Genomic DNA, 13,498 nt, shown 5'->3' on the forward strand with positions numbered 1-13,498 from the left:
ACCCTTATGGGAACCCTTATAAATTTCGTAATAGGAGCGTAGTTCGTTATCGTATATGGTAGCGGGACTCCGAACCCTGAGGTTGAGGAGCAACAGCGCGATGATGTTTTATTACTAATTGGAGATCGGATTGTGGATCCGATAGAGTGTCCTAATGCAGGACCGGATGATGTTGATATTGAGGATGTAGCGGTTGAGGATGTTGTCCTAGAAGGGATAGTTGTTGAGGAGGATCCCATGGAGGATCCTGACAAGATTGGATAAAGGACCACTGATGAATTGATGACCATGGTTAGGTCGACTACCAGAGGTAGGATTGGCCGGTCACTACCGGAGGTTCGTTCAAGTTGTAAAGATAGTAGCCCCTTTAACGCGGCTTACTCGTAAGACTGAGAAGTTCGAATGGACAGAGAAATGCGAGAACAACTTTCAAGAACTGAAGCAGAGGTTGGTGATGGCCCCTATGCTGGCGTTGCCGGATGGAAAAAGGAGATTTTGTGATTTGTAAGTGACGCTTCGCATAAGGAATTAGGGTGCTTCTTATATAGCACAGCAAGATAATCGCGTCTGCGTCAAGACAATTAAGGGAATTTAAAATTTGATATCCCCACCCATGAGCTTGGGCTCGCGGCAATAGTTTTGCCCTAAAGATTGGAGGCACTACTTGTATGGAGAGAAGTGCGAGATTTACCTAAGCCATAAGTGCTCTAGTACATTTTCACGCAGAAAGAGCTCAACATGCGCCAAATGAGGTGGTTAGAGCTAATCAAGGATTACGATTATGAGATTCTTTATCATTCGGGGAAAGCCAATGTGGTGGCTGATGCCCTTAGTAAAAAGGAGAGACTCTAGATGATAATGTCTTTGAGAGAGTTTATAAGAGTTTTTGAGAAAATGGAAATAGAAGTGAAGGTAACCGGAGCCGGTACCGAAAAGCTGTTTGAGATTGCAATAGAGACCGAATTATTGGAAAAGAGCATATTATGCCAGAAAAAGGTGATGAATGAAGGCAGAAAGCCAACAAATAAATATGAGATTAATACCGAGAAAGATGATAAGGGAATAATGAGATATTCCTATAGAATTTGGGTTCCGAAAGTTTAAGAGCGTAAGGATGAGAACTTAGATGAGAGCCATAGTTTGAGGAATAAGATCTAGAGCAAACCCTGAACGTGATAGTCAGGGAGGTCGCCATCAAGATAGAAGGAACCCATGACATAATGGAGTGGAAAATGAGGATTTTAAATTAAAAGATGACCCCAATTATGGGGAGTAGGATGAAACATTTCATACTAAGGAAACAGAAAGTCGAGTAAGGAAAGGAGACCCGAGATGGTACTCCTATACGGCAATTCATGGACCTGTCTAGACAGAACTTAGACTATTATCCCCAACCACCACCTTGAGGAAACAATGCGATAGGAAATTCTTTCAGGACCTGTAAGTCTCTAAGCTCTCAGAGTTCCAAGGAACAGGTTGACCTAGTCGAGGCAAGAGCCTGGCTAAAGGAAATAGAGGAATCATTTGAGATTCTGAATGATTGACGAACCACAAAAGACTGTTTTGTCACTTACCCTCCTAAGAAATAGACCACCCGCTGGTGAAAGACCAAGGAAGGCACGGAGCAAGAGATTATAATAAACTGATTTAAGTCCAGTCAATTGTTTTCGGGAAAGTAATTCCCAAAGATAAGGAGATAGTGTAAAAGCTTTAGAGCCAGAACAAAGGCAGACAAGTATGATAAATTATGAATCTAAGTTGTAAAAGTTGTCAAGATTCGTTCTGAGGACACGAATTCAGAATGATGGGATGTTTGAAATCAATGCTTATATTGTGATTGGTTTGTGAAATAATGATAAGAGAAAGGAAAATAAAAAAAAAGAAACTGAAGTGGAAAGGAATATAAAGGCAATAGAGTTTGAGGAATGATAAGGCAGTTGGGTATGAGGAAACCCTAAAGACTCATAGCAATAGAAATAGAAAAGTATGTAATCGTCAGGATGATGATGATCCACCATGAGTTAAAATTGATGGTTGAAGGCATAAGAGATACATATATTGTACCCCCTTTAAGTTGGGAGGATTCAAGGAAACCTTGAGATAGTTCGAAGGATAAATAATGAGACGCGGATAGACTGAGGAGACAAGGAAGTAAGAAATTAGGAAAATTTGGATGAAGGAAGTGACCTTCAAGAATGTGAAGTGTAAGACCGGTGGCTTGTTACCCAAAAAGGGAGACGCCAGGTATGGGAGGTATCCCAACATTGAGGTGACTGTTGAGATAAACAACAAAAGTAAATAAGGAATTATTAAGAAGAAGTTCACGTTGAACATGACCAATATCTTCCAGAACATCCATGTTATCATTACCAAATCAGGAAAGAAAAGCGGATGACCATTGTTATCTTTTGGAGGCCATATGGATTGACCTCAATTTGAATAAGGATGCTATTATGAAGTTAGGTATAGACTATCGAGGTGGGAATGATGAATAAGATAATCTATCAAGGATATATGACTTGATTTATCCATGGAAGGATGCAGGTACCTTTTAAAGGTGGAATTAAGGATAGAACATTGGTAACTTAAAATGAATCCTAGGGGACTGCATAAAGGTTGGCATGTCACCCTTAATAGGGACAGTATGAGTTTTGACAGTATGATTGGGAAAGGGTTAAGGTAACAACAACCTTTAAGAATCAGTGGAGAAATTTTTCAAAAGAATTTAGACAATGGTTCTAGTATTAGTAAATGGTATTGTGATATGCCCTGTATCTATGGAATACAGGAGGAATGATTGAAGGATAACCTTAGAGGTTTTACAAGGAGAAAGGTAATATTCAAAATTCTCAAGAATAGAAATGTTGATAAAGGAAATATGACGTAATTATAATGTTGCCAAGTGAGGCACGTGCTAAACCACGAGAAAGTATGGATCGAACCAGTAATGGTCGAAATTGTTCAGGGCAATTAGGACTTAAGATAAAAGATGTTCTAATTATGATTGAGCGTCAGTCATGACAGTGATTAACCTCTAAAGACTGAGGCAATAACTTATGGAATAATGGTGATTTTTTTTTTACTCATCAGATTTTAAGGAAAACATCTTCACATAAGCTGTGATTGAAATGAGGTAGAAAATTATTTGGAGGTGGTTAAAATGACATTGACTGTAAGGAAATTGTACTATCAGGAAAGGCCAAAGAGGTGGCCGACACTTTAAAGGTAAGAGGATAATTATAGGCGCTCGTGCGAGAGGAATACAGTGATGATGGTTAAAGCTGTGAAGGTTGTATTATGGTTTGGAAGATTGAAATTCCTTCTGATGACTGTGCAATACCCGACCGTAATAGTAGTTGGTAAAGGTTTAATTCGTGTAATCGCCATGAACGGGCTATCCATCTTAGAAGGTCCTATCTTGAGAATAATCCAGGACCATGTTTCAAAAAAAAAAGGACTAGATGAACCCTTGAGTTAATTCTTCTATTTAGGGCGTATGATTAAGAATGGTATTAACCTGCTATCGTTGCTTTGATTGAAACTCTTCTGCACCTTTATCTGCTTCATGTCATGAAAGTACGTCAGAGTTTGGAGTGTTCTTCATGAATTGTGATTGGTGATTATGTTACCACCTTAGAAGAATTCGATACGATATGTATGGACTCCGTATGGTTAGCTATTAAGACTTCAAGGAAAATGAATGACTACAGTAGGTCAGTGGTGGACCATAATAAGGCAGCAATGATTCTGCGAGTATTGAGCTGATTACAACCGTGAGAGTTGTATTGGAATGGGTGTTGAGATTGAGTACCCCTAATCGGGTCGTGGTAGTGTATAAGTTATCATTGATAGACTAATTAAGTAGAGTATCTACCTAGTGAATAATTATTCTTTCTTATCAATAGAGAGTCGTATTATTATACGAGGAAGGTTGCTGTGCGAGCATAGAATCCTAGTAACGGTGATATATAGAATGAGATCCCAAATTCGATTTTCGATGTCGAGGGAGTTTCAAAGGTGATTGTGTATAAGCTCGAGAAAGAGCATGGGTCCATAGAATGATGGACGGAATGGCGAAAATATTTAGGCATGTGAAATGCGATGCTATAATACTTGATGTTGATATAAATACATATATGTTTTGTTCTCCTATGACAAACCTCTATAGTTCAGAGGTAGGTTCCAAGCCAGATATTTTGTGGCAGTATATTTTTTCAAATATATATAATTCTCTTCAATTCGTTCTTTTCTCTTCTTTTCATTTTATGTAAGCTGAGAAGAACAACCCTTCCAGAAAGGGGAGGTATTGCCGAATGACTATCTATCTGTGTGATAGAAGCCTAGTAGGATACCAGCTATTGTTTAATTGCTTGTCAAGTACTAAAGGCTGGCCACCTTCTGTACTAACTATGCGATATAACAAGTGTTCATGATCTTAGTGATCTCTCAACAAATTCCTTTACTTCTATTTGATTGATCAAATTTTGGAAAATAGAAACAATTGAAAAAGGAGTAATAAAGTGGTGGTAGTATGCGGAATGGGAACACATTCGTGATACTAAGGTTGACGTGGTTATTAAAAGGTTATAGAACGCTAACGAGCAAAAGTATAACCAGTATAATATTAGGAACGGAAGATAGTAGCGACTACGAACTGGGAAAAAGGATGGGTAGTGAGAAGCAGAAGCTATAATGATTAGAAGCTATGATGAGAGTCTGTGTAATAGACTTGAAAGAATTTGGAATGATCACTTAATTCGGATTGAGTTATCTTACGACAATAGATCATATGTCATTATCGAGATGTCGCCTTATGAGATCCTTGAGGGAATACAATGTCGATCTCCCTTATGTTAGGATGAAGTTGTAGAGCGCAAGATGCTCGGACCCGCAGTAGTCCAAAGGACCAAGGATATGATAGATCTAATCAGAGGACGGCTGGTAGTAGCCCAAGATGGACATGATAAGTATGTTGATTTGACACGAAAGGATAAAGAGTATGAAATAGGGGACCTAGTAATGTTATAGGTATCCCTTGGAAACGATTGATGAGGTTCGGAAAGAAAGGAAAGCTAAGTCTACAATTGGTTGGACCCTTGGATATATTAAGACGTTTGGGAAGTTAGCATATGAGCTAGCCCTAACCCCGAACATGTAGCAGGTCGTAACGTGTTTCACGTATCAATGTTAAGGAAGTGTAATTCAGATGCCAGATAAATAGAGGCATATGAGCGCATAGATATGCAACCCGACGTAACCGATATGGAGCAACCAGGAAGGGTTATAGAGTGAAAAAGGAACAAGTGCTTAGGGGAAGGATTATCAAACTAGGCAGAGTTTGGTGGCAGGACCACAATGTGGGAAAATTGACTTGAGAGTTAGAAAGTGCAATATTAAGAAGGTATCCCTATTCATTTCTATCTGATTCCGGGACGGAATCCTTTTAAGGAGGGGATACTGTAATAACCCCAATTTTTGGGAAATTTTTGAAACCCTTATGAATAGTGTTTTTGCTGAATGAGAAAACTTTTCATGCCACACTATGTAGGGGTTCTGATATGGATATTCTGAGATTTTATTAGTACTTTATATGGGATATAAGTGTATGTAAAGATCGTCAGAATCCAAATCCGAACACTTTGATTTTTCCCGGAAATACACAAGATACGGAAAGATTTGAGAAAAAGGTAACAGGATAAAAAGGATTTAAATTAAAGGATTATAGGAGAGGATCATAAAAGGAATATAATATATTGAGAAAGGTTAAGGGAACCTAAGTAATAAGATCCCGGGTATGATCCCTCAAACGATAAACGAAAACGAAAGTTAAGCGAACCGTATAACAGATCAGCGGTCATTAGGCAAACAATTAAGAAGTTAATCAAAGGGATTAGAGAGGATGATGTCACCCAACCAATGAGAAGAGGACAAGGAGGGGAGGATGACATCATGAGGATGATGCAAGCATGACATAAGAGGGAAGGAAATGTGGTGGAATATTAACCACACAAAGTCAAGGTTACAAAGGGAATTAACCAAAAAATAAGACAAAAAGCAACCAACCAAGCAAAACAAATCACAAAACACCAAACCTTCCATTTCTTCATGAAGCTCTCGGCTTCTTTCTTAAGAATTGGGAAGTCCAAGCTCCTCCACTTGCCATTTTACAAGGTAATTATCCTAGCTTCTCCTAGTTAAGTTACATACTTCCTAGAAATCTTAGCTTCAAAATCCTTTCCTAGCATTTCCTATAAATCATTCAAGAAGATGGTGAATAGTACTTTCTTGAAATTAATTTTTGTGTTCTTGATTTCTTTGAAAGAACAAGCTTGTAGGAGGTTAGATTAAGGCTTCCATGGGCATTCCAAGGACCTTTCATGGATTAAAAGCTTCAAGGAAGGTATAACTCTTCATGGTCTTAGTTTTAAGTTTTGTTGTTTAGATTTCCTAATGTTTAGATGATGGGTTAGTGTAATGGGTGTGTAATCATGTTTAGAGCTTGTTATGAGTAGTTTAGTTGGTGAGAGGCATGATTATTGTGTGTTTAGAGATTGGTTGATTTTGTGATATTTTTGGAGTTGGAAATCTTGGTTATTAGTTAATGAACTTAAGTAAACTCTTAGTTCATAATTGAGAAATAAGTATGAATTGGAAATATTGAATTGTTGGGGCTGTTGTAGTATGGTATGGATGGATGTTGGTTGTATGAATGATATGTGGTTGAATTGTGGTTGTTTTGAATTGGTTTAAAATTGGGAAATCGCGTAAACATAGCCGTCGTAACGTCCGATTTTCTTTGGACTGTTTTTGTGCATAACATTAGGACCCGAGAACCCCCTGCTAGATTATGACCACTGCCATGTTTAGATAGCTCATGTTACGAGCTTCGTTTTGATATGTAGTTCGTTCGATTCCGATGCACGGTTTAGGAGAAACGACCGTTTCAAGTAACGGCGTTTCGCGAACGAAACTTTTCCCCTCGCCTTACTTTGAAACATAGGTTAAAGACCAAAAAGGGTTAATTAATGTATGAAACATTTATGGTAAGTGTTTTAGGCAGTTGGTAAGACACTCGCGAAGGAATCGCTTTAAAACTCGTAAAGGTTAAATTATTAAAAATGGTGGAGCCGAGGATACCCGAGTGACTTAAGCAAATCAGTGAGCGCAAAACAAGCGTTAGAGTCTAAGTTAGTTAAAGTATAGATTTACAAGTGATTTTGGTTTAATTCCAACTTACTTGTTGTTTATAGGTTACCAGACTCGTCCCGAGCCTTTTATCACCCCAAGTCGCTCAGGCAAGTATTCTATCCGTTATACTGTTGTTGCGATATATTGAAGCATGCTGATATGGTATATATATATGCATGCCTGTCTCATATTCTTGAGTTATATATCTGTTGGTTCAGTTGATAATACCTATGCTAGAGGATAGCGGTAACTTGCATATACCCTTAGTATAGGGACCCAAAGGTGAAAATATTTTCTAAAACCGGGAGTCGAGGATCCCGAGTAGATTTTGTATATATGGATATGGATATATATATATATATATATTTATATATATATATATGGTTATAGTTTTCCAAACTATTAATCGAATAAGGTTTATTCGATAACTTTAACTTTATTTTATTATTGAATATTATTTCGAATATAATTCGAAGGTGTATGACTCCTTTTATTTATTTATTTGAATATTATTTGAATATTCATTCGAGGACTTATGAGTCCTTTTATTTTATTAATGAATATTATTTTGAATATTCATTCGAGGGCTTATGACCCTTTTATTTATTTATCTGAATATTATTTGAATATTCATTCGAGGACTTATGACTCCTTTTATTTTATTAATGAATATTATTTTGAATATTCATTCGAGGGCTTATGACCCTTTTATTTATTTATCTGAATATTATTTGAATATTCATTCGAGGGCTTATGACTCAGTTTATATTATTTATTGAATATTTTTGAATATTCATTTGAGGATCTATGACTCCGATTATTTGCTGAGATATATTCTTTATTTTATTAAAGAATAAGGTGTAAATAATCAAACTTATTTTCGATTATTCAAATAAAGATAGTACTTTCATATAAGTATATCTTTGATTATTTAATACTCGTTTCAAGTATAAGTTTTAATACTTCTACTTCAATTATTTTTATAAAGATAATTCTTTGTGGGAGTATTATTTGAATAATAATATGCAGACATTTTCTAAATATACTGGGGACTGATTTACTTCATTAAATCAGTTTTACTCCAAACACTCTTTAAAGTGTTTTCGAGTCTTTAAAATGATTTTCAAAAGTTAGAGCGGATCCCAAAACTATTTTTATATTTAAGATCTTCCTTTTAAAAAGGGGATTTAAATACTCGCTCAAAACCTGGGGGATCCGGCTCGGTGGTGTGTTTTATATTCGCAACAAGGTTGCTGTCTTGGTAAAAGAGTTTTTGATTACTTACCCAATATTCGGGAAGTAAAATTCTTGGAACAAGTTAATCCATTAACAGGCATCGCCTGGGAAATATCGGTGAGTTTTCCTTTCCAACTAGATACGACTTCTTGGTGGAGCCGTATTAACAAGTTTCTACTTGGGGAAAGGGGGAAACGAGCTTTACGTTTCAGAGTCATGGATTTCATCTGAACTAGGAGTGGCGTAAGTGGTCGAGTAGCGCCGGCCCAGCCTTATTATATTGGCCCAAATGGCCTGGAAGTTCCGCTAAGGCGGTCCATTCCCTAGGAGTTCAGTGTTCGGTTGACAAGTAAATCCGACAGGTTCTCCTCTACATGTAGAAAATGGTGGGGTTGTACTACTACGACTGATCATCGTAAGTGGTCTTCCTGGCGCGGTAAACTCCCGTAATGAGTTCATCATCCATTTGGATAATTCTGCAACACTACCCGTAGCATTTCGATTGAAAGGCTACTAATGGGTGGTTGCCGAAGCATTGACAGGGTCAAACATTTTTACTGGTGTATCCATTGAATGAAGTATCTCGTAACTTCATCTCTTTTCAAAATATTTCAAAGATCAAATATTTTCAAGTTTTATTTGTGGTCTCATCTATGGGATGACCTCGTGAATCTTATTATACTTTGAACAGTGGTAGTTCAAGTAGCTTTATAAATGATATAAGTATAGTGAAGTATTTGGTAACTTCATCCCTTGTTTCTACTTATATCTAGTAAGTAATTATCTTACTCGTGATAAAAGATTCTAGTAAGTATCCATTTAGATACTTATATTATTGTTATCACTACATATTATCTTGCGAGCTGTAAGGCTCACTCTTGCTTTATTTCTTCATCACACAACAACAGTTAGGAAAGATGGCCAGACTCCAGCAGACCCAGTGCAAGCGCGTGGGAAGCATCCCGCGTCTTCCCGATGATGTTGTGGCTGCTATAGCTGCAGAGGTAGATCTATTGGTAGATCAGGCATTCTATTTTTGAGAATCAAATTATGTATAATTATAACTTGTGGCAGATAATGGCAATTAACTGTAAATTTATCAAGTAATCATTTTGGGTTGTAATAACTTTTAAATTGTGGATTCAAAGACTTGTACTTATTTAAATTTCATCTCTGAGACTATAACGGGTTGTGGTGTGTGTTAGTGTGGGGTCACAGCATAAGGTTATTATTATTAATTAAGTGAAGTGATATTGTGGAAAGAAAGACCGTGACGACCCGGATCCCCGACCCCGGATCTGGGGGTGTTACAAAAGATGATATCATCCACATAAATCTGAACTAGGATCATATCTTCACCATATTTCTTGTAGAAGAGAGTCTTGTCTATGGTTCCTCTAGTAAAACCATGCTTCAGTAGGAAATCTGATAGTATTTCATACCAAGCTCTAGGTGCCTGTTTTAGTCCATATAGAGTCTTAAGTAACTTGTACCCAAAATTTGGAAATTTTCGATCCTCAAAGCCAGGAGGCTATTGTACATAAACTTCTTCTTCTAGCTCACCATTCAGATAGGCACTTTTGACATCCATTTGATATGCTTTGAAGTTAGAATGTGCAGCAAATGCTAGGAAAATTCTTATGGCTTCAAGTCTTGCAACTGGAGCAAAGGTTTCATCATAATCAATTCCTTCTTCTTATGAGTAGCCTTTTGCAACCAAACTGCTTTGTTTCTGGTAACTATACCATTTTCATCCATTTTATTCCTGAACACCCATTTTGTTCCAATAATACTTCTATTCTTTATTGCAGGAACTAATTTCCAGACTTTGCTTCTTTCAAACTGATTCAGTTCTTCCTGCATGGCAGATATCCAGTCAGGATCTAGAAGAGCTTCATCAATTTTCTTAGGTTCTACTTGAGACAAAAAATATGCATGTAGGCACTCATTAGCAGTTGTACTTCTAGTCCTCACACCAGCAGTAGGATCACCAATAATTGCATCTCTAGTGTGTCTCATATCCCATTTCCTTGTATGAGTTTTTTGACTTGTGCCTTCATTATTTTCTTCATTGTTGGTATGACTGCTGGATCTTTCTTCTCTTTCCCCCCTGAGTTTGTGCTCTCAAATTTAGGTGTTTGATATGAGTTTCCATTTTCATGATTTTCCTATTGTATAGTCTCTTCATTTAGTGTCTGTTGTGCATCAACTTCATCTTCTCCATCAGAGTCACTATCAATATTGAGGTTTTCAAATGCCAGGGATTCAGCTTCATTATCATCAAGGCATTTCAAGTCTGGACATTTATCATCATCAAAAGTCACATATGTACTCTCCATAATCTTCTTTTGATCAATCACATAAACTTTTTAGGATGTTCTTTCCAGTAAATATCCCAGAAAAATTGCTTCAAAAACCTTTGAGTCAAATTTTCCCACATATTCAGAGTTGTCTTTCAAAAAGTAACACTAGCTTCCAAACACGTGAAGATGCTTTACAGTAGGCTTTCTCTTAGACATGATTGAGTAGGGTGACTTGCCATGCTCCTTGTTAATGAGATATTTGTTCTGAGTATAACATGCAGTGTTAGTAGCCTCTTCCCAGAAACTTGTTGGCAACTTGACATCTTGCAGCATTGTCCTGGCAGCTTCAACCAATGTTCTATTATTTCTATCAACTACTCCATTTTGTTGAGGTGTCCTGGCAGCTGAGAATTCTTGTTTCAAAGCTTCAAGCTCCATTATCAACAATTTAGTTCCTTGTTTTCATTCTCAAGCTTCTCATTCAACTTTGTTAATCTGCTAACTTCTTCATTAGCAGCAACCATGCTTGTGTGGATGTGAAACATTTCTAGGCTCATCTTCTCAACAGTTTCCTTCTATGGATTCACATTTAAATCAGTGGTAGTAAGAGTTGGTACCTGTGATTTAGATGAGGATGATTCTCCTTGCTCCAAGGCCATAAGTGCATAGTTTCCAAGTTCTTCATCTTCATCAATTTCATAGTCATCCCAACTTTTACCTTCTGCAATATAAGCTTTTCTTTGTTGTTTCTTCAGAAGAGCTTCATACTTTCCTTCAAGTTCAAAATAAGCTTTATCTTTCGTTTCCTTCTTGGATTTCCTGCATTCTATAACAAAGTGGCCCAGTTCATCACAATTGAAGCACCTTATCTTAGATCTGTAAACAGATCCAATTTTGTAGCCATTCTTGCTATCAGAATTGTACTTTCCTTTTTCCTTCCAGTTGTTGTCTTTGTTGAAAGACTGTCCTTTATTCTTGAAGTATCTTCGCTTTTTTACTCTAATATTAGAGAATTTCCTAGCCAAATTGGCCATTGACTGATCTAGCTCATCCAGTTCTTCAAGAGTATAGAACTCATCTTTTTCCAGTTCCAGAATGACTTGTTCTTGTGAATCATTTGTTCTTTGCTCACTTGTTGAGGAAACTGGAGTTTAAGATCTTGGTTTATCATTGGATGTTTGACCTTCATTTACAACTAAAGCACATGAGCCATCCATAACATGTCCTTGACCTGATCTCAATGATTGTCTTTTAATCATCTCTAGTTCATATGTTTTGAGAATTCCATATAGAACTTCCAGTGTTATTCTGCTCAAGTCTCTCCCTTCCCTGATTGCTGAGATTTTCTGTTCTAAATGGTGAGGAAGAGTAAGCAAGGACTTTAGATTCACTTCTTCAGCTTCATAGTATTTGTCATGAAAGTGCAAGTCATTTATCAGCTTATTGAATCTTTCAAACACATCAGTAATGCTTTCATTTGGCTTAGCCATGAAACCCTCATACTGTGAAATCAGTATCCTTCTTTGAATAGATCTAACTTCCTCAGTTCCCTCACAGAGTATCTCAATCTTTTCCCATATTTGCTTGGCAGTGTCACAGTTGACAATGTTGTTATACATTACATTATCAAGTGACTCATTAAAAATTAATTGTAAGCTGATATCCAGGGAAAATTTCTTTTTTTCAGGATCAGTATACTCAGCAGGATTTTTTAGAGCATAAAGAGCTGGGATAATCCAGTCTCCATCTGTAGATTCCTCAATTCTAACCTTAGGAATGAAAGGTCCATCCTTGAGGATCTGTATATAGAGTGGATTGGCCATCTTGATGAACATCATCATTTTCTTTTTCCAAAGAGTGTAGTTAGCTTTGTTAAAGGTAGGAATTTAGATACTACTGATTTTTTGTGTATTCATTCTTCCAAGATCTTAAATCTTTTTGCTTTCAGATTTTGCTCTGATACCACTTGTTAGGAAATGAATAACACACAGGGGGGTGAATGTGTTTTACTGTTTTTGAGCTTTTCTTGAATGTTTATGGTTGAACAAAGTAAATTAATTCTTGTAGTGAAATGTGTTCATGCAGAATTTAAACTTGCAAAAAAATAAAGAACACAGATCTTCAAAATTCACTTAATTTTATATTAAAATTAAGACTATTTTGCTACAAAATTTCTAGGCTCTTTATTGATAAAGAGCTTAGCTTCTCCTTTAGAGTGTTACAAGAAATTTGATCTAAATTGTTACACCTGACTAAGGACCAGTGTTAACTTTATAACTCAGTTAACTGCTGGTTTACACAGTGTGTAATAAGAAAAGTATTAGCTTTTCTAAACTGTCACTTGTCATTTCTATTTATAGAAAAGCAGATCTTCCATTTCTGGATTAGCATATCTTTAGCATCCCGTGTTCACTTTAATCTTCCTTTGTCAGTTAATCTTTACCATTGATCTTGCACATTCTTCAAGCTGCTTTTTGTAGACTTGTCAATCCAGCTGTTGGATTGTTTGTTGATTGATTACCTTGGATATTGAACTTATTTGCAACTTTATACTTTGAGATTGTACATCGAGATCTCCAGTTTAGATTTATAGAACACATGACATCTCGATAAGTATATTGGCTTATCAAGATCTCTAGTACTCTATATTTAGTTTGGCTTATAGAGGTCTTCAGTTCTCTATAAGAGAATTTTGGCTTGTCGAGATCTCTAGTCTTCACATCTTCACTTTGACTTATCGATAACCCTTAGTTCTCTGGTGGCTTCTTGAC

Source organism: Apium graveolens, chromosome 4 (assembly GCF_009905375.1).
Source record: "Apium graveolens cultivar Ventura chromosome 4, ASM990537v1, whole genome shotgun sequence".
Classification (NCBI taxonomy): Eukaryota; Viridiplantae; Streptophyta; class Magnoliopsida; order Apiales; family Apiaceae; genus Apium; species Apium graveolens.